Raw genomic sequence first — 23224 nt, 5'->3', positions numbered from 1 at the left:
AGGAATGAATCCCTATCAGGTTCAGGTTACAACAAAAGCAGCCATGCCACCTGAGCCATAATACCTACAGAGTCATGCATTTGAGGTATCTTTAGTGGTGTGGGAGATCAGAATATGCTACTCCAGAATATGAAGGATTGTTGAGCTAAAGGCAATGAAGCAGTAGTTGCAGGAAAGATTTCTGCCCTTTTCTACGTGCATAAAAGTAGGACATAGATTCACAAAGACAAAAGGTATAATGTCACTCTTCTACCAGGGAGAACAGAGGTAAAGTTCATAAAGACAACTTTAGACCTTTATTGGCTTGTACGTGGTACCAGAAGAATCTACACTAACATGGTTTACTAATTAGCCTTTTTTTTTTTTTTTTTTTTTTTTTTTTTTGAGACAGAATCTCACTCTGTCACCTAGGCTGGAGTGTAGTGGCACGATCTCAACTCATTGCTACCTCCACCTCCCAGGTTTAAATGTTCAAGCAATTCTCCTGCCTCAGCCTCCTGAGTAGCTGAGACTACAGGCATGTGTCACCCAGCTGAGCTAATTTTTGCATTTTTAGTAGAGACAGGTTTTCAGCATGTTGGCCAGGCTGGTCTTGAGCTCCTGACCTCAAGTGATCCACCTGCCTAGGCCTCTGAAAGTGCTGGGATTACAGGTGTGAGTCAGGATTCTCAATCCTGACACAATGGCCCTGATGGAATGGAGCCCAAAGGCATCATTGAGAGTAACTGGAATGAGATTGTTGACAGCTTTGTTGACATGAACCTCTAGGAGTTTCTCCTCTGTGGCATCTATGCCTATGGTTTTGAGAAGCCCTCTGCCATCCAGCAGCGAGCCATTCTACCTTGGGTCAAGGGTTATGATGTGATCACTCAAGTCCAATCCGGGACTGGAGAAATGGCCACATCTGCCATATTGATTCTGCAGCAGATTGAATTAGATCTAACAGCCACCCAGGCCTTGGTCCTAGCACCCAGTAGAGAATTGGCTCAGCAGATACAGAAGGTGGTCATAACACCTGGAGACTACATGAGTACCTCCTGTCAAGCCTCTATTGGGGGCACCAATGTGCGTACTGAGGTACTGAAATTGCAGATGGAAGCTCCCCATGTCACCGTGCATACCCGTGCACAGGTTTGATTTGGTTAACCAGAGATACCTGTCTCCCAAATACATAAAAATGTTTGTACTAGACAAAGCTGTTGAAATGTTAAGCCATGGATTCAGGGACCAGATCTATTGACAAACTCCGAAAGTTTAACAGCAATACCCAGGTAGTTTTGCCATCAGCTACAATGCCTTCTTATGTGCTTGAGGTGACCAAGAAGTTCATGAGGGACCCCATTTGGATTCTTGTCAAGAAGGAAGAGTTGACCCAGGAGAGTATCCACCAATTCTACATCAACGTGGAACGAGAGAAATGGAAGCTGGACAGACTATGTGACTTGTATGAAACCCTGACCATCACCCAGGCAGTCATCTCCATCAATACCCGAAGGGAGGTGGACTGACTCACTGAGAAGATGCATGCTTGCGATTTCACTGTCTCTGCTGTGCATGGAGATATGGACCAACAGGAATGACATGTGATAATTAGCTTTTATCCACTGTTTATTTGCCTTCCCACAAGTTGCTGCTTCTAGAGTCTCAAAGTCCTTTTCCTTTGTCTTAGTACTTATGTAAAAATTTACTGTTTTATTTTTTAAGATGTTGGATATGCAAATAGAAACTCAAAGCCACCTTTTTCAAAACTACACATTCCCTGGTGTCTCACACATCTATATGAAATATACATGCTAATGAACTTCTGTTTGTTTTCCTTTTGTTAATCTGCTCTTTGTTACGGTGGTCCTTTTTAACTAAGAATTTATGAGGGTAGAAGAAAAATTATTTTTCTTCCCTTACATTTGTGACAAGCCTTAGTCTCAGAACAACAAGAGAGAACCCTGGGATTCTGTATCTAAGTCATACTATCTGTATCTGCATTCAGAAAGCATTTCCTAGCATGTAAAAGGGCTCTGGTAGAGACCGAGCAGCTGAACCCAGCACATCAGGTGACCGTGTGACCAGAACTGCCCATCTTGCACTGTATACGTGTTATTTTCACAAGCTCCAAGGTCAAGAAGGCCTAGCAGCAATGCATTTTAAGAAGAAAGCAATATATATGGGATCAGGCACGAAGAATCTCAGAGGGTGAAATTAATCTACACAGCAGGTCGCCCAGACCATTTCATTCTTCCTTGTTGCACCTAGCATCTCTCTTTTGGTGTGGGGGAAATTTCTTATGGCCACGTGACAGAGGAGGAAAAAGGCTGAGTTTGTTTCCCAAGGGCCTCACCTTTGTGAGTGAGTTCAAACTGAAAATCAGTTACTGTACAACAGTGCCACTCATAGATGTTGCAAAATGACTGGTGATTATACATTTACCGATCTTAGGGTGGTATAACTTGTCATCCACTTTGCATGGAAAGAGAAAGTCCATGGGTAGGAGTATGTACAGACACATTTACAGAAGCTAATGGTTTGATTGGTTTGATAGAGCCTTGAAGGAAAAAGATAGGAAGAACTGGGACACGCAGACGAACTTTAGAGTAATGAGAACAAAGTATAAAGATCTATGTATGACATTTTAATGCCTACCAAAGAACATTCACAAACAAGAGGCACTAACAGTGCAGATTTAATAGCAGCTTATTGACATCAGCCAGCATCACATCTATGCTCAGACACCTTTTTGCTACAGCATAGCCTCAAGCACAGAGTAGCCTTGGTAGTAGAGCTGGAGCCATGCAGGGCCTGACAGCATGGAATCCCACTCAATAAGGTTGATCTGGCTACTTCTCTAGTAAAATGCCCAATGCCTTAGCAACTGAGATCAACTGTCAGTCTCTAATATGGCACCTTAAGATAACCCACCAGGCATTTAGTAGCAAGTTGCTACCCTTGAACTTCTGCTCTAAAAGGGACACGATTCACCTCGATTATAACTCGCACATATTTTAGTTATTGGCTTCCTTTTCCCAACCTCAAGACCTAAGCCAGTTATACTACCACAAAGTTTACTAAATATTTGAGCCATCACACAGGATTCTGCTTACAATCTCTTCAGATAAAGGGAATCATTTTACACAAATTAACATAAAAGAAGGAAAATATAACCACAAAGTCTATTGGTCTTATCACATATTATATTCCACAACGTGCCAACAACTGTCAGCCGATGGAGCAAGTAAATGGGCTTTTCTTTTTTTCAGCTGTATCAAGGTAGAATTGACAAATAAAAAATTGTATATATTTGGCCGGACGTGGTGGCTCATGCCTGTAATCCAAAAACTTTGAGAGGCAGAGGCAGGCAGGTCACGAGGTCAGGAGATTGAGACCATCCTGGCCAACATGGGGAAACCTGTCTCTACCAAAAATTAGCTGGGCATGGTAGCACACGCCTGTAATCCCAGCTACTTGGGAGGCTGAGGCAGAAGGATGGCTTGAACCCAGGAGGCGGAGGTTTCAGTGAGCCGAGATCTTGCCACTGCACTCCAGTCTGGGGACAGAGGGAGACCCTGTGTCCAAAAAAAAAAAAAAAAAAAAAAATTGTATATCTTAAAGGTGTACAATGAGTACTTCTCGGTTATTTAATTAATCTCATATTTTAGGATTATAAAATCTAGAATTATGTAGATGAAATAATTCAACATGGTTTTTCACAAAAATTGTACATCTATATACAAAAATAAAAGTGCATCACACCTTGCACCACATGTAGAAATTGTAAAACATCTCCAAGGAAATGTCCAGAAAAAAAAAACCCAGGAGATAACCTTGGGTTAAGCTTAGACTCAACATCCAGCAACATGGATCATAAAAGGAAAATTAAATATATTGGCATCCAACGAAATTAATTTAAAAAAAAAAGAACAATTTGCTCTTTGAATGACACTGTTAAAAAATCAAAGAAAAAGTCACAGTCTTGGAAAAAATATTTCAAAACATATATATAATGAAAGTTTGTTATTAAAAATATATTTAAAAATTTCACAACTCAATAAAAAAATTAAAAATGGGCAAAATATAAAGCTCTATCCGAGGAAATACGTGGATGCACATTAACATATGAAATGATACCATACATCATTTTAATTTAGGGAATGCAAATTAAGACCACAATGAGGTAGCAAACATCTGTTAGAATGGCTTTTAAACAAAACTGGCAGTATCGAGTTGCGGTGAGCATGCAGATCAATCGGAAATCTCACACAGCGCTAGTGGTAATGCAAAATAACACAGCCAATTTTGAAAATGACGCAGCTACTTTTGAAAATATTTTGGTGCTTTCTCATAAAATTAAACATCCATTCAGCATACAACACAGCAATCCTACTCCTAGGTAGATATAAAAGAGAATTGAAAGCATATGTTTGTATAAATATCTATATACTCATGCTTATACCAGTTTTGCTCCTAATTACCCAAATTAAAGCCAAATGTCCATCAGTAAGGAAAAGATTTATACAAATTATGGTACATCTATACAATGGAATACAAAGCAGCAATGCAACAACATTAATGATTCACAAATGTATTAGACTAATTGAAATAAACCAGAAGCAAATGGTAGTACATACAGTATGATTTCACCCATATGACATTTTGGAAAAGGCAAAACTATATGGACAGAAAATAGACCATTGTTTGTTCAGGGCTGGATATGGGAGAAAGAATTGACCACAAACTTGCATAAGGGGATTTTTTAGATGATGGAAATGTTCTATATCTTAAATGTAATGACCATTTCTTGACTATATGCATTTATCACAATGCATAGAACTGTACAACCAAAAGGAATAAATCTGTCTATGAGTAAATTATATCCCAATACAAGTAATTTATTTAGTAGCACAAGAACTTAAGACAATTTCTGGCACACGTAAGTGTCCAAGCAACACTAGCTGCCATTGTTATCATCATCACCATTATTGAAATGAGAGAAAGAGTTTTAATAAGTGAATAGTAAGTTACAATAATAATAAGTTACAGTTTTTATAATATAGGATGAGACAGTAATATACATTTATTCAATTTCTTAGTCAAATATTTAAACGGTCAAATGAGTAAGAGTACAAAAGCACAAATAATCTAAATCTCAAATCTGCATTTAGAAATAACAGTGAATATTACATAGTTTTACAGTATTCTAACTAAATTTTTCAAAACAGATTAAAAGTGTCTGTGCATGCATTTTATTCATGCAATATTTATTGACCATTTACCATGTGTAAATCCTATGCTATGCCCTGAGACTATTAGTGCTATGACCCTGAACTGAACCTATTAGTTTAAAAATTATCAATAATAACTTTACTCTTACATAATTTAGTGTATTGTATAATCAAACATGTAAAAGCAGTTAAGTCAAAAATATTCAGAAAGAAAACCAGGGTCAAACTGAAGACTGAATGTATGTTTATAATTTTTAAAGGATAATTTTTCTGTGCTATATAGTTGGTAGAAGTCAAGTCAACTGGAACAATTGAAGATAAAGTATGTATGTAAATACTGTTGAAGTTAGGAAAAACACTAATGAAAAAGTTTAATGGAAAGTTGGAATCTAGTTATGTTTGAATAAAGAATGTTTCAGTTACTATGGCTACATTACAAATTATCTCAAATCTAGTATTTCAAAAAAATACTATTTTACTAGTATTGGATTCTAGTAAATGATTGTCATGGATTCTGAGGTTCAGCATGGCTTGCCTCTGTTCCATAATACCTAGGGTTATACTTGGAAAGGCTTGCTGGCTGGAGGGTGGAATCTTCAGAAGGCATCTTTGCTCACATGTGTGGTTGTTGATGCAGGTTTTTGGCTGAAACCTAAACCGAGGTGTGGATTAGAACTCCCAAAGTGGCCTCTTCTTGTCTAATTCATGTCTTAATAATAGTTGTAAACTCAGTAATACCTTTTCTAAAACCCCAATTTAAAAATGGGCAAAACATGTTAGTTTATTTAGAAGTATTTTTACTTAGAAGTTTATTTAGAGGGACCTGTACCCCTGGCTCAAGAACACCTCTGAAGGCTGAATATCCGCATTGAACTTGATGGAGTAAGGATACATTGTACTCTCCACTGACATCTAGAGGGAGTGCTTCTGGAGAGAAAGATTTGGACTTCTTTCTAGTGTGATGGCTGACAGCAAACGTCCTCAGAGAACAAAGTGAATATGTCTAGCATTTTTTATAACCAGACCTTGGAAATGTCATGGCGTCATTTTAGCTTATTCTATTGGTTGAAGTAGTCACAAAAATCTACTCTGCTGCAACAGGTGGGGTTGGGGATGGCAGCACATCACCGTGGGCAATGGAAGGAGAATCAAGACCACATTAACAAGAGCATGAAGGACAGGCCATTTTGGAAGATGCCATCTTTCATAAAACCTGAGTATTTGTCATCGGATTATATGAATATTGATGTAATCAGCAATTGGTGAGTCCCCTTTTGGAAATATAGTAATTGACATCAGAGCTAAGTGAACATTACAAAAGTGGCCTTAAATATTTAGATCCCCAGCTTAGTCAAGAGTCTCATTAATCATGTTCATTCTATAGGAAAGTTGGCCATTAATATTCAGGTCATGTAAGCAAAAGCAGATATTCATAGACAGCCAGAAATGCACTGTTTAGCAGACATGCATTCATAACATGATGTGCTAAGCACTAACTACACCTAGTAAAGACATCATGTTTTCCATATAAAACTACTATATTAAGTACTCTGCTAGCATGAGTATTTTCTTTTACCACACAATGACCTGTATTTTACTTTTGGAGAAATTTTTTCTCAGCTTACAAAATGTTAGTTGGATATTTACCACTTTTATTACCTTCATGGAAGTCCAGCTCAACTAATATGCCTTTTGAAGAATGAGCTAAGATGAGGCATTTGATAAATTTCTTACAGCTATTGTTTCCCCTGACATTATTTTTGTGGGATGGTATTAAACATCACAAAATATCAGTTTACAATGACTGGAAAATCCCATTCCCTTTATAGTGAAGAAGGATAAAATCTTCCAAAGAGTATTACATATCTCCAAGCACAATATACCTTGATAGATATACAGCATGCCTTTTCCTTAATGTAGACAAAATTCGCATATTGTGGCAATAAAATAGGAATGCCAAATGTCTCTTTTGCTAGTATCCTTTCTTGAGGTGGCTACAGTCCCATTCCCGTTTCTTTTTGAAAGAACTAAGTTCAACGTGCACCTAATAGAGTGGTGGTTACTCATTAAATCTGTTTTATATTCCAGAGTGTTGGAGGAGTGGGGAGAGAGTAGTTTTGGCTGATGGGATGTTGGTAGAAAAAATAGTAAGTTATTTCATTAAAGATCCTTCTTCTCTTGTTCGATATCCAAATGCAGAGGATTTGTAGAAGACTCCAGGACTCCAGATGACTCTGAAATACTTAGCAACAGTGGAAGATATTACCTAAGAGGAGCTTGGAGCTTTGGCTCACTACAGGGAAGAGCACCGCTGAAGGCTGACTATATCTGCACTGAACTTGATGGAGCAAGAATAAATTTTACTCTCCACTGACATCTAGGGGGTTGTATTTTACAGCAATTGCCACCATGATCAATATAGCTGGTTTTGTGAGACAGAAGGTAAAGTCTGAACAAGTTTATAGCCTCAGTGCAAGTAGCTGAAGAACAAAACCACTAACTCCATGTGAAAAAGGATATCAATGTTTTTTAAAAACAATTAAAAATGACAGTGTTGTAGACTTAGTTACGCATCATATAAAATCCTCCCAGACCTACCAGCTTATGTATTCATCCTGTCTTTGATCTTGGCCCTTGCCTATTTTCTAAGGGACAGACGTAACAATAACTCAGGGACTTCCCAAGTCCAGACTACTCTCCCTACTCTACCACCAGTAGAAGTTTGGCAGCCTCATGCTGGCTGACATGGAAAGACTTACCTTCACATGGTCACACTGGACCATGTGAAGGTTATCTGCTTCTTCTGGCTGCCCAGACTGACCAAATGACACATCCTCGATGTGAAATGTGAATGAGTCAATGCTCCATGGGGCACACTTATACCAATGAGAAACAGAATATGAGATTTTTCTCTTTCCACAACATCTTAGAAACAAAATAAGAAAAAACAGTTCACCTAAATTAAGCAAATATTTTCTTAAAAAGCACCCATATTTTCTTGCAAATAAATACGTTAACCTGGAGAAATGTCACTAACATATAAAATGAACTTCTCAATTAATAAAGGCCAATTTTGATGTATTTCTAGCACTTTCAAGCTAGAAATAACGTGAATAGTTTTAAACTGAAGTGTTTCACACTTTAATTTTACAGTTTTACAGTTCTGGTAAATATTTGGCTTCTATGCTTTTAAGTTACCATTGTAACTCTGAAGGCATATTTTGATTTAATCCTGAAAGATTTCAAGAAGAAATCATGGATTACAAAACTTGTATAGAGTAACTCTTTTGTGTTAAGCAAATAAATGCAATGTTAAAAAATTCTGCATTGGACAAAAGTAAAGCAGTTCAGCCTACTCAAATAAAACAAGCTGAATGATGATCAGTGTATTCTTCTATATGTTATTATATCCTCAACCTCACCAGACTTTTGTCTGATAGTCACAACAGTGTGTCCTAAACTTCGTATTATCAGTTTTGATGTTTGTTTTCACTACAACTGACCATAAACACTTCAAGTTAGAGACTGTTATTGATACTATTTCTCTTTTTAATTATTAATGTTATGTGAGGTAACTGGTATATAGTAGGGCATCAATAAAGATTAATTAACTTAAGAGGAAAAATACACATTTGAAGCTAAAAATAAAATACTCAGAAAGGAAGTATTATGGGAGATATATTAAGGACTTGACATTTCATTGATTAAGATTTCTTTTTTTCTTCGTTGTATAGTATCAAAGATCTCGCAAAAATTACAGGGATATCGACAGAGAAGAACATATTTAGAAACATCACATAATGATTCCAAAATATTATCTTTACTTTTAAGATTTTTTTTAAACTCTGTAACATAAACTTCCATGGGAATGGGATCACTTAAGGATAAGGAACTTTGGATTGCTACAGAGCCATAAATTACAAATTCCAACCAGTTGACAGATTGAGCTTTGAAAAAAAAGAAAAATGCAAACTCAAAAGTTTAAAATGTAAACATATTGCCCAAAATCATTAAAAAGTCAGTTTGCATGATACTTTCAAGGCTGTTTTTTAAAAAGGCTATTTGTTAAGTAAAGACAGTATTGTTCACCCTTTGAAGCTGATTCCCAAGGAGAAGAGGTGCCCTTCTGTTACTCGCTATGAAAATAAAAATGAAAATGAAAATATAAGGTTTTATTTCATGCTTAGAGTTGTCCTAGGCCTGTGCTAATGCTTTCTACTGCTTTATTTCTAAAATTTTGTATATAGCTATAGGAAATCTTTTTTTTTTTTTTTCTTAAGACTTTAATGCCTGGTTATCACACTACTGTAGAATTACTTCTCTATGAGGACCTTATCAGTAGGATTTAGTAGGCAATTCAAGAAGACAGCAAGCAATGAAAAGATTTGGAATTTTTCTGGCTATGAGATAATCAATGATGTTCTATAAAATCCTGGGAATGATATCATTTTGGAACTACTTGCTCTGTGGTGGTTACTGAGTAATTTTATAATCTGACTTTTAGACAAATCACCACATTCATTTATTGATACAATATTTAGTTACAGAGTCCTTATTTTACACATGGCAGCATGCTAGTGGGCTCTTCTGTTGGTTGAGGGGAGAGGAAGTTACAGGCCTGGACACTAAGCGACCTGCAGTTTCATAGAGGAGATGACACATGAGTCCAATTACAAAGACATTGTAGGAAGTTCTAAGAGTCTCACTCAAGGCTCTTATGTCTGCTCTTCTTCCTCTACACATTTGTCTTTTCCTCTCTCATCATTCAAAATTTCATCACCCATCCAGGATAGTGTCAGAAGTTCCAGACAAATACATTCCATTTTAAACTACAATTTTCCTGTTTTCAAGTCACTCTGTTACTGTTCTTCCACTGGAACTCTTTCTCCACTTCCCTTGAACTTATATCTCATTGGATCTCTCTACTTTTTCTTTACCTACTATTCTTTTCTCCTTATTTTTCATTCCATCAAGCTTAGATTTCATGATCCAATCTTTAATTACTTGGAGAGTATTTGATCTTTCTGAATTTCCCTCTTCCAAAAACTCTGGCAGAACCCCAAACCAGTTATACCCACTTTCTTTTTGCCAGCACACGTAAAGCTAAGTGTTGCACACAGGTATTAATATGAAGTTATCTATTTCAAACTCAACGGAGTTCAAGTAAGTGGATTATATTACCTAATTTTTCTACTAGGTAGCCTAGAGCCCCTTCAAATTCATCTTGCTCAAAAATAACACTCTCCCTGGGAAAACATTTTCCCCTGTACGTTTCTCATCTCATTTTATGTCAACCCCATCTACCTAATTACCTAAGCCAGAAATCTACATGTCACTCTTGATTGCGTTGTCTCCCTTACTTGACAATTTCAATCAATCTCAAGGTTGAGTCAATTCTGGTAGATGTTTCCATCCCCTTTTCTAAAACTGCAGTGTTACTTCTTGGTAACCATCATATTTTGCATAGGTCACTGGAACAAACTCTTAATTAACCTCTTTGCTTACAGTCTGCTTTCTTGCCAATACTTTCTATATGTTGAGTCCTCAGTAACATTTGAAAAATGCAAATCTGATAATTACTTCCTTGTGCTAAAAAGAATTTAATACTTTCCCATCCCATTTAGGAAAATGTTGCATCTCATGAACACTTACAAGCACTGTATCCTTTGGCCACACATAGTTATTCAGTATAATTTCTAATTGATGTCTCCCCCCTCTGCAGTCTATATCTGGCAATGCTGAATTTTTTTATTTTTATTTTTAAATTTAACTTCTTGGACAATACTTCATCATTTCTTGCTTCTGAAATTTTTCTTTAGCTTTCTTTTTGACTAGACAGTGCTTTATTCTTCTCTTTGTTTAAATTCTATTTACTCTTTAGATTCATGAAAGTTTTCTTGAAACATATGGTATTCATGTCATTATACCAAACATACTTCCAAATTCTTATGTAATAGCCACATAATCCCCTAGACCATTGGTTCTGTGAAGGCAGAAAGTACATCTAATCTGTCTCAGCCTCTGTTTTCTGGGATTTGCTGAAAGAATGAATGATGAAGAAATATACTGAATATACTGAAAGAACGAATGATGAAGAAATTCTTACGGGGAAGTTCTATTCATATGACAGCATGATTGGAAAAGTGAGTTAATACCTTTTAATGATAGCAGTGTAATCAAAGACATTAAATACTACAAACATTAAAGAATAGTAGAGAATGTATTAAGAACGATATACCAATAAACTTGACAGAATAAAAGAGACAACTTTCTCAAAAAATACAATTTATCAAAATTAACAATAAGAAAGAAAATCTGTATAATCCTGATCTCCATTAAGGAAATTAAATTTGTCACCATAAAGAAAGTTCCAGGCTGAGATAGCTGTACTGCTAAATTCTGTCTAAAACTAAATAAATAAAATCAAGGTTATACATATATTTTCATAAAAAAAAGAGAAGGAGGGACAATCATTGTATAAGGTCAGCCTAATACTACATGAAAAGGTGAGAAATACCTTAATGAAAAAGAAAATTACAGACCAATGTCAGCCATGATTGTATTGTTATGAGTTGAATTGCGTTCTACTAAAATGCATGTTAGAATTCTAACCTCCAGTGCTTAAAAAGATCTCAAGGGATTTATTCTGAGTAAAAAAAATCTAAAAATATTACACACTTCAATATTCTATTAATACAACATTATTTTCTTTTTAATAGCTTTATTTTTGAATTATAATTATGTATAATTATAGGAGACACAGTCATGTATGTATCTATCATACGCAGTGTGAGATGACTGAATCAAATAAGTTAATATATCTAGCATCTTAAATACTCATTATTTACTCCTCCTATTTAACTTCAACTTGGATCTTTTGACTGACATGTCATCATTCTTCCTTTCAATCTCACCCCTGCCTCACCTCCAGGCTTTGATAACCGCTTTTCTATTCTCTGCTTCTATAGTTAGATTGTTTTAGTTTTGCATATAAGTGAGAACATGCAGTTTTCCTCTTCTGTACTTGGTTTATTTCACTTTGCATGATGTCTTCCAGGTTCACCTATGTTGTTGCAAATGATAGAATTTCCTTCATTAAGGCTGAATAGTATTCCATTGTTGATAAATACCACATTTTCTTAATCCATTCATCTGTTGATGGACATAGATTAACTCCATGTCTATTATAAACAATACTGTGATGAACATGGGAATGCAGATATCTTTTAGATATACTGAATTCAAGTCTTTAGAATATATACCCAGAAGTGGGATTTCTGGATCAAATAGTAAAATTTGTTCTCCATTTTTTATAATTTTGTCATTTCAAGAATGCCATATTTTAGTTTTTTGAAGAATTTCTATTACAGAAAACTGTATAGAGGTTCCTCAAAAACTAAAAATACAACATTATTGAAATGAAAAAACAATGGACATGAAGAACAAAGTTTTGTTCTCCAGGGTTTAGGGATCTTAGCAGTGGAAGGGGATAGAAGAGACTATAAAGAGGTCGCACTGTACAGATCTTTGTGTTATCTGGATTGGAGTGGTCGTCATACCAATGTAACATAGTGATAAAATGAAAACACTCTATACACACATTGTATTAATGTTAATGTTCTGTTTTTCTATCGTATAGAGTTCTGTAAGATGTAACCTTTGGAAGAAACTCTATGTAAGTTAAAGAGGACTTCTCTGTACTATCTTCCCAACTTCTAATGAATCTGTAATTATATCAAAACTAAAAAGGTAAAAGTAGTATTTATTGCAGAGAGCCAGTATTTTAATTCATTGTGAATGAATACTTTGGAAAAATATGATCAAAATAAATTACTAGAAAACTAAAATTAAACAAAGATACATAAACTGCAAACCCTTTTTTTAGAATCAGGAATATCTCTCCATTTTTATAAATATAATGAGAACAAATATGGTACATGAAGAAAATAATTTCCAAAATACTATATATTTTTATTAAAAGTATACACAGAGCCATTAATATTGAGAATTGCTAATATACTATTTGTGTTTCTGCAATCTCAGCTAAACAAAATGTGTAAGTGACATGTGATTTCACGCAATGAAAACTTATATGCACACTTTGAGACTACTCGGTATAAACACATTTAAAGATTTTGATACGAATAAATGCAAACAGTTCATTTCTTCCCTGTTGACATGTCTAGGCTAGGTTTTATTCACAACATTCATTTATTCATAATTATCTGCACTATTTCTAGATTCCTGTTTTAGTGACACTCATTGTGCCCAAAACAATCTGCACAGTTGTATTGTTAGAAACAAAACAAGAGCATTTAAATTAATTTCATCTAACTCACCATATTTATTTTTAACTGATATCCAAAAATGAAGTAAGTGATGACGTACTTCCAAAACACGTCTTCAGTGATTCCACTAGTAGCTAGTTCCATAAATTTATCCTTTTTATTACATTTGAATTATCTTTCAATAAGAATGGTGTTCAGATCCATGCATTTCTTATGTGTGAAACATTTTTGGTAAAAAATAAAATAAAATTCTAAACCTTTGGTTAAATGTTTGGTGATAACCTTCAGCAGGTGTTCAATAACAACATTATCACCTACCTCACTGGTAACTGTTATTAGCTTGCTATAAAACTTGTAAAAACTAGACTCCATAAATTCTCATAGTTTCATTTTCTGTCATTGAAAAAAACTTGTTTTATTTCTACAATACCTAGAAATATTAACATGATCAAATACATACAAAATATCAGATAAACAAGTTACCCTGGCTATCACTGAACAGCTTTAAATTGTTGGACCAAACTGATTTCTTAAGAAGTGAAACATTAAAAGTGTGTTCAATGATTGAAGTGCTTTCCGCAGAACTTTTGCTCTCCATGAATTTCATGGTTCTGTATGTAATAATGTGACTTTATAATCGGCTTCCATATTATTACTTGATACATAAAAATAATCTTGAATTTAGTGTATTGGCATTTACTTAATTCACAGAATGTTACCATGCTATCAACGACTTTTTAAAGCTGACATTTAATGCCATGCAAGAGTTTTTTGATAAAGAAAACTGTGTTGATTTGCATTTTTTAAAAAGCACCGTATCTGGGCAACCATTCAAGAATGTTTTCTGTGATAAATATTATGCCATGGAAACATGTACAAGAGATGTAATCTCGAAACTACACCAGTTGACGGTTCATATCATAGAGTTCAGATCTAGTCAGTTTACATGAGCAATGAAGAAAAAAGTTCTGTAATATCAGTATAAATTGAAATTGGACTACACTAAAAGAATTGCCATGTCAGTAGTATCAGTGCATTAGTATAATCACAATGAAAAACACTTTACTAGTTTTAATTGTTCAATGAGTTGGTCTTCTATGTCATCACTCAGCTCCTGAGCATAGTGTTATTGCAAAGTGGTATTTGATTGACTTCATAATACTGATTCACACTGCACTTCCAATCAAATATCTTTAATACCATATGTCACTGTCTCAGCAATTGTATATGTTTTCTCTAGTCTTAGCAACCCAAGGTGCTGTTTTACAATAAGACATATAAAGCACCAATATTCATATGGGAAATGCTGAGCATCTGCTTCTGTAGGCTTTTCAATTCAATACTCTTATACAAAGAATGTGGTTTTGAAAATTTATATCTTTTATGTAAATACCACATAGGTGTTAATTGTTTCATCCCTTCACTATACAATGCAACTCCACAAATGATGCACCATAGTTTTAGCATAGTATTATCAATTATGGTTAGAAAACTGATCTCAATATACTAGGATACACACTTCTAAGTAAAACAAGTATGAACTCTTTTTGGTCTTTAGCTTTTCCCTACTGTTTTTCTTCTCCATTATTTAACTTAAAGTGTCTGTAGTTGAGAATCTACGCCTTCTTGTAACAAGCCCAGAGAAACGTATTTCTCTCCTTGTTAATTAGCATTAAACTTACTCTTAGTATAACTAATACTGTTAAATTATAATTTGAAAAACAGGCATATTAAAAAGTCAAGTGCACCTAAAATTTTTTTTGAAGCATCCGAAGGCTTATATTTTCTCAAAATTTTACACACACTTGGGTTATAGTGCATAAACTAACCTTAAAGTGTCACCTGTGGCTATGTGGTTCTACTGCATATGACTAGCATACAGCTTAGAGCATATGTGATCCACAATTAACTGTACCATACCCTGATCAGAAATAATCCCATTGATCAGAAACCTATATGGTCCGGCAATGTGAAATTGCTGCAAATATTTTGAAATGCTTATTCTCAATTCTTATATTTATCTTGCCTTAGAGCTCTCCACTAACGCCAGTCCAGGAGATCATGCTCTGAGCAGCCCAGGTCTAGAGGGCAGAGCAAACATTTAAAAAATGCTGCAAACATGTTAGCTACATATTATGGTATCAGTATAAAGGAAACATACAGGGTGATGGGAGCAAATATTATAGCGATCCTGCTTACATCAAAGGGTCAGGAAAGTCCTAAGCAAAGATGAATGGGTGAGGGCAGCCTTCTAGGCAGAAAATGAGGAGACATCAAAATCCATGTGCTCTAGGAATGGAAAAAAGCCTATAGTTGCTCTAGGTTGTGAGACAGAGGAAAGGCCCAGGAAGTGGACAAGAAGCAAAAGAAGAACCCGGGCATTGTGTACTACAATAATGAGGCTAGATTTGTCCTAAACGTTGAGAGATGACATTAAACAAAACACAGCAGGTTGTGGTTGTGAGGGAAGATAATCAGATTTGTCCCACGTGGGTCTGATTGAAGAGAACTCTGTTGGGAAGAGCGTGGGGTCCAATGTTCCACTGACTGTAAAGCATAGTGGGTGGGAGAGAGACTAAACAGGAAGCCCTGGTTTTAACTTTTAAGTTCAGGGGTATATGTGCAGGTGTGTTACCTAGGTAAACTTGTGTCATGGGGATTGTTGTACCAACTATTTCATCATCCAGATATTAAACCTAGTACCCATTAATAATTTTTCCTGATCTTTTCCCTCCTACCACCCTCTACATTGAAATAGGCCCCTCAGGGTGTGTAGCTCCCCTCTGTGGGTCCCTGTGTTCTCATCATTTAGCTCCCACTTCTAAGGTAATATGTGGTATTTGTTTTTCTCTTTCTGTATTAGTTTGTTAAGGATAATGACCTCCAGCTCCATCCATGTCCCTGCAAAGGAAATGATCTTGTTCTGTTTTATGGCTACATAGTATTCTATGGTGTATATGTACCACATTTTGTTTATCCAGTCTATCATTGATGGGCATCTAGATTGGTTCCATGTCTTTGTTATTAATAGTGCTGCAATGAACATACACATCCATGTGTATTTATAATAGAACAATTTATAGTCCTTTGGGTATATATCCAGGCATAAGATTACTGAGTCAAATGGTAGTTCTGTCTTCAGGTCTTTCAAGAATCACCACACTGTCTTCCACAATGTCTGAATTTATACTTCCACCAGCAATGTATAAGCAAACGTTCCTTTTTTACTCCACACCCTCGCTAGCATCTGTTTTTTGTTTGTTTGTTTGTTTTTGAGACGGAGTCTTGCTCTGTCACCTAGGCTGGAAGCATAGTCTTGGCTCACTGCAACCTCCGCCTCCCGGGTTTCAGCAATTCTCCTGCCTCAGCTTCCCAAATAGCTGGGATTACAGGTGCATGCCACCACGCCCAGCTAATTTTTGTATTTGTAGTAGAGACAGGGTTTGCCACGTTGGTCAGGCTGGTCTCGAACTCCTGACCTCAGGTCATCTACCCGCCTCAGCCTCCCCAAGTCCTGAGATTACAGGCATGAGCCACCATGCCCCACCTTGATTTTTTAATAATAGCCATCTGATTGTTGTGAGATGGTATCTCATTGTGGTTCTGATTTGCATTTCTCTAATGATCAGTGATGTTGAGATTTTTTTATATATATATAATTGTTGGTCACATGTATATCCTCTTTGGTTCTTTTGGTTTCATATGAATTTTGAAATAAATTTTTGACAATTTGTTTATATCGTGTGTGACCAGTTGTGATTGGAATATATTGTAGAAACTCAAGTAAATATCTTCTAATGACTCAGTGAATTGATTTATTCGGGATGCTTTAAAAACAGTATAACTTTTTCCTAATGCAGAATGTCCTAGTAGAAATAAAAAATACAGTATATCAATAATTCATAGCACTCCCAAGGAAGGATACAAGTAATTGTATCAAGTAAAATGATAAAATAATGCAAGTCTTAATGATGATGCCCAACAGCAAGTCATTTTTAAGAATCACAAGCTGTGTAGCAGTATTACTGCTGATGCTTTAAAGCTGAGCCATTTTTTCTTAGATATTTACAGGATGACTTTGTAGGTAAAATACAGGAGTAAATACCTGCGCTAGATAGTTTTATTTCACAGTTATTCATTCTTCCTTTCCTGTAAGAAAATTATACATTGTTGCTCATTGACATCAGGCTTAGGGGCCCCTTATGGACAGACCATATATTGTCTGCTCTATTGATGTTTGACCTGACCATGTGATGTGCTTTAGTCAATGGAATAAATGTAGGCATGATGTATACTGTTTTTGAGAAGAAACTTTAAGAGGTACTAATAAAATTTCTATGCCTATTTGTTTCTGTTTTCTGTAGGGGTCCTGGAATGAAAATATACAGATGAGGATTGCAGCTGACTTCAGCCTACAAGCAGTTTGAATATTAAGTAAGTGTTGATTTATTATTGTAAGCCTCTGAGATTACATGGATGGTTGTTTCCCCAGCAAACCTGGCTAAACCATTCCGACTGCTACAATTTCACTAAATAAATGTAGTATGTATGGCAGAGACTTCATCCTTATTTGTTTATTGCTGAGTTTTCAGTTCCTAGATGCTACTAACACATAGTTATAACTCAATGAATATTTTTGGATGAATTGATAGAAGGGTGAAATGAGAGAATAAAATAAGAGGATAGGTACCTTCATTACAGGGCACATTTTGAAAGTCAATTTAGCAATAGAAATGAAGCTAGATATAGAATGAGGTCACACTGAGAAAAGCTAAGAATATCAGTTGAGTCAGATTTTATGCAGTACAAAATAATTCAGAATTGTATATTTTTAGCAGATTTTTCATTATTCTTCAACTCACTTTAATCTGTTGTCTCCTTCTACTAGTCCCCCAAATGTCTTCTCAATGTACGTATTTAAGGTTTAATCTTTCTTGACATTTCATCAGCTTTCAAAAAAGTTTACCACTACCTTTTTCAAAGCAACTTATTTCTTCTAAAATGCCACACATCTGCTGATTTTTCTATTTACTCCCCTGTTCTCTTCAGGCACTGAGCATTGACATTTCATCCTAACTCCTCTTCCTTAGCAGTCTATACTCGCTTTCTGGTTGACTTAATATATAATCACAGCTTCAATCCTATCTATTCAGGGATAGTGGATACAATATCACTTCTAATATTTACCTCTAGCCTGAGCTATAGGTGAATGATGTCTATCTTTGGCAACTGAAACTAGTTTTTTTTTAAAAGACACGGGCAAAGTCAAAGGTATTGTACATTTTTTAGAGATTGCATAAAATGGGTTGTTCTGATAAAATGATAAGAGGTAGAATCCAAATAAGAATAAGTTGAAGAATTAACCTGTGATGAGGAAATGGAGGATAAACACAGACATCCTTGATGAAGTTTGTGATGGGATACAGGTTGGCTGCAGTAAGGGAAAGTGACTATTTTTCAATTCAAGTACATTTCACATTTGCATGATTGGTAGCAAAAAATAAATACATAAAAACTATCAACAGCTTTTATAAGAGGTAATTATTATGTTAGAGGGCTAAACACTACAAAATAGGCATGCGTTTTAGATTTTTCCCCAATTTGATACTCAAAAAAATTCTTGCCAAGTTGTAAAAGTAAACATTGTATTTATGGGTTTGTTATTATTCATAGATTCAATATACTGACTGCCATTCATTAAGCCACTTGAACATGTAACTAAGGCCTCCCCAGGTTTAAAAAGCATAATTATGAGGTACAGAGTAACATATAATAGTATATTCCATATATCTCTTTCCACCTGGAAATGAACATCTACATTTACATGCTTGAGATACTTGCTGGGTGTGATTGTCAATTTTATGTTGACTTGGTGCCTAGACATTGCTGTGCAAGCATTTTTTAGATGTAATTAAGATTTAAATTAGTAGCATTGGGGGTAAAGCTGATTACCCTCCATAATTCAATGGGCCTCATTCAGTAAGCTGAAGGCCTTAAGAGAAAAGATTCAGCCTTCAGACTCAAGACTGCAACATCAATCCTTCCTTAGGTCTCCAGCCTACTGGTTCTGCTTCTGTGGAGATCACTGACTAATACACTGGGATTATCTTGCTTTGTGAACAGAAATGGGAGGCAATTTGGAAGGGACTTAAAAGACCTTTAAGACACAGGCAATGTGGTAGTAGTTCTATTCACTTAACGAATATTCTTTAAAATATACTTTCCAATATATATTCTCTGCAGCATTAATGATATATTCCACAATATGATTAAATTAAAAAATAAAAATTATTTAAAAATAATTTCAAAATAAAATTTAAATTAAATTTGACATTCAATTTCAAGATGCATATATATTATATAATATATAAACCAACATCTATTTATCTCATTTATGAAATCAAACCACTTCTAGTTGTCCCTCTGTATAAAACAGATGAGGTCTTACAGAATCTCAGGTATGACATTTTGGCCATGTGTGCTCTACTTTCCCTCCGTCCCTTCCTTCCTTCTTTCTTTCCTTCCTTCTTTCTTTCCTTCTTTCCTTCCTTCCCTCCTTCCTTCCTTCCTTCCTTCCTTCCTTCCTTCCTTTCCTTCCTTCCTTTCTTTCCTTCCTTCCATTGCTTCTTCTGCCTCTGCCTCCTTCCTTCCTTCCTTCCTTCCTTTCTCTTTCTTCTTTTTTTCTTCTTTCTTTTTTCTTTCAATTTTTTTCTATTTTTTAAGTTTACTTTGGTAGGCCTCTTTAGAGATAATCTTTGAATATAATGAAATACGAAATAAAAATAACTTTTAATATTCTTCAATGAAGGTAAGTAATAATTGAATAGTCCCTGACTATATTTTCTTTACCCCTTTTCTACAAAACTCTATGTAATTCTGTTTATCAATCCCTCAGGTCTTGCTTTGAGCTAGATGGTAAGATATTTACTACTCTATAGAATAAACCTTAATATTTAGCTTCTAAATATCAATTTTTAAGCCAGCTTGAGGACAGCCCTTTAGGTATATCTAATGCAAAGAAGTTCAGTAACATTGTAGTTAACTGGCAAAAAGTCATCAGTGTGCCTGGCATTCCTGTAATCATTCTATGTCATATGGTTTGGCTCTATGTCCCCACCCAAACCCCATCTCAAATTGTCAGGGGAGGGACCTTCGGGGAGGTGATTGGATCATGGGGTTTTTTTTGTTTTTGTTTCTTCCCCATTCTGTTCTTGTGAGAATGAGAGAGTTCTCATGAGATCTGATAGTTTTAATAATGGCAGTTTTTCCTGCGCTTTCCCTTCTCTTCTGCTGTCATGTAAGACCTGCCTTGCTTCCCCTTCCCCTTCCACCATGATTGTAAGTTTCCTGAGGCCTCCCATGCAGAACTGTCAGTCAATTAAACCTCTTTCCTTTATAAATTACCCAGTCTCAGGTATTTTGTATAGCAGTTTGAGAACGGACTAATATATAATGTAAGCAGATCCTCCCCACAAAGGGGTGGCAAAGGACCTTTTACATAAACAAAGGGTTAGACGGGAGCCTTGCCATAAGTCTCTTCATCTTAGTCATCAATGGCCCAAAACTGTTAAAGGAAAGGAGAAAACTGGTCCCAGAAATGATTCAGTTTCATTCTTATTCTTTGTTAAACTCATTCCCAAACTGAATGCGAAAGCCAACAACTAAAAGCCCCAATCATAGTTTCCACCAAAAAGATGCCAGTTTTGACAGTTCCTCTCATCTCCCGGAAGTATCTGATTTAGACGGCTCCATTAGTAGGTCAAGTGATGTTTAAATAACACTGTCCCAGCTGCAAACTGATTCAGTTTACTTTTTAAATCTCCGAATGTTTTTGTTGCAATAGAAAGTTTGGGGACCAGGCGTTTGCGTTTGTAATCCCAGCACTTTGGGAGGTCAATGCAAATGGAGCCCAGGGAGTTCAAGATCATCCTGGGCAACATGGTGAAACCCCATCTCTACAGCCTAGGCAACAGAGTGAGACATTGTCTAAAAAATGTAAAAAGAGTTTGCAATTTCTAACTCTAATTTTTAAAATTATGTCAAGAACTGATTTTAAAAAGAACAGATTAAAATGGAAATGGAAATACATTACTATATTATGACAAGCGTACACATGTATCTGTAACAGTTATACTCTGATAATGAGAGGCAAGCTCTTAGTAGAGATAAAATATATTTCTATTACATAGTTACTTGCTTTTGTTGCTTCCTGTGGAATTCAAAGTGAGTTAAACAAATGAAATGGCTGAATCATTGGCTTGCTTTTTCTATGCAGAATTTAAGAACTAAAGCTTTGTGATGATCAAATATAACATTCTGGACTTTATTACATTAAACAGTTTAATACACATTTGGTTTTACATTTATTAAAATGAATTTCCTTTAGACACTTTGAATTTGCCTTCTCTGAGATCCATTTATGAATTAGGCTGTTTGGCCAATGACTAGATATCAAGGAGTGAATGAGAGAACTGTTTTCATTTGCTTCAATGAAAATTCAGCCACATTCTTTGTATGGGGTTGATTTGTTTTCCAGTTCTAATTCCCAGTCACTCCTCATTGGTCTTTCAAAGAGAGACATTTGTGTAAATGACAATATGCAATTATTTCATAAAAAGTAACATATCCTTCCAAATGTTTATTAATGGCTTTGAATTGTCTTTTGTAAATGTTTTGGATTTGTCATTTTTTTCCCCAAAAACCTGTAATGAGAAAAATAGATATCTATATTCGACGTCAATTCCCAATTGAAACAATATAACTTTTTAGTCCAGGAACACACCAGGTTTAACTACTTTCACATCAGTTTCAAGTTGCATTCCTGTATTTAAGGCCTCATTACAAACAAACATGTGTCCAGGCAATACTCATATTCTCCTGTAACATTGAAATGAGATCAAAAAATAAAAATTTTTATTCTATTTCAATTTTCATCTTAGCAAAAACAGTAGCAGAATGAAATAATGTCCAAAATCTAGTTCCAGGTGCAATTATTACATGGTTCTAAAATTTGCAGAAATGAAAAGATTATTTTGAGCCTTTTAGAATAGATCATTATGATTCCACATGGCTAGCACTGACTTATGCTAAAGGCATTATAACCTGTGATATCATGTGAAAAACAAAATTAATTCCAGCCTTCACACAAAATGTTTCTGATGTCATTGACCTAGGACTGTTGTTTATTGTCTATAAATGATCATTTGCTATAAATGTATTTATGCTAAAATGAATTATTTAATGTTAAAAACATTCTACCTGAATATATTTTAATACATTAAATATATTATTTATAAGTAACATAGATGCTTATTTACTTACAATAGGATTATGTCCAATAAAGTAATCTTAAAATGAAAATATAGTAAGTCAAAATGCATTTAATAAATCCAACCTACCAAATGTCATAGCTTATCTACACTAGCCCACCCCCAAACATACCCTTAACATCTACATTAGCTTATGATTGGGCAAAATCATCTAACAGTAAGCCTATTTTATAATTAACTGTGCGATAGCTCATATAACATATTGAATACTGAATGTGACAAACAGAGTGATTGTATGGACTCTAATGAATGCTTATCACTTTTGCACCATCATAAAGTTGAAAAATTCTAAGCCAATATTATAAGTTGGGGACTGTTTGTATTTATATTAAATATTATAAATATTTAATGGAATACATGCTTTGTGAACATTTTAGAGTAAGTTTGAATTACT

The 23224-nt window shown here is 35.2% G+C and overlaps 1 pseudogene; it reads left to right on the top strand.

The window, feature by feature from the left end:
• The window catches only part of LOC111527054, a 127942-nt pseudogene extending 126362 nt beyond the window's left edge, over positions 1-1580 (top strand).
• Positions 1581-23224: the final 21644 nt, after the last annotated feature.

Source organism: Piliocolobus tephrosceles, chromosome 19 (assembly GCF_002776525.5).
Source record: "Piliocolobus tephrosceles isolate RC106 chromosome 19, ASM277652v3, whole genome shotgun sequence".
Taxonomy (NCBI): Eukaryota; Metazoa; Chordata; class Mammalia; order Primates; family Cercopithecidae; genus Piliocolobus; species Piliocolobus tephrosceles.
This window is presented reverse-complemented; position numbering and strand designations above follow the sequence as displayed.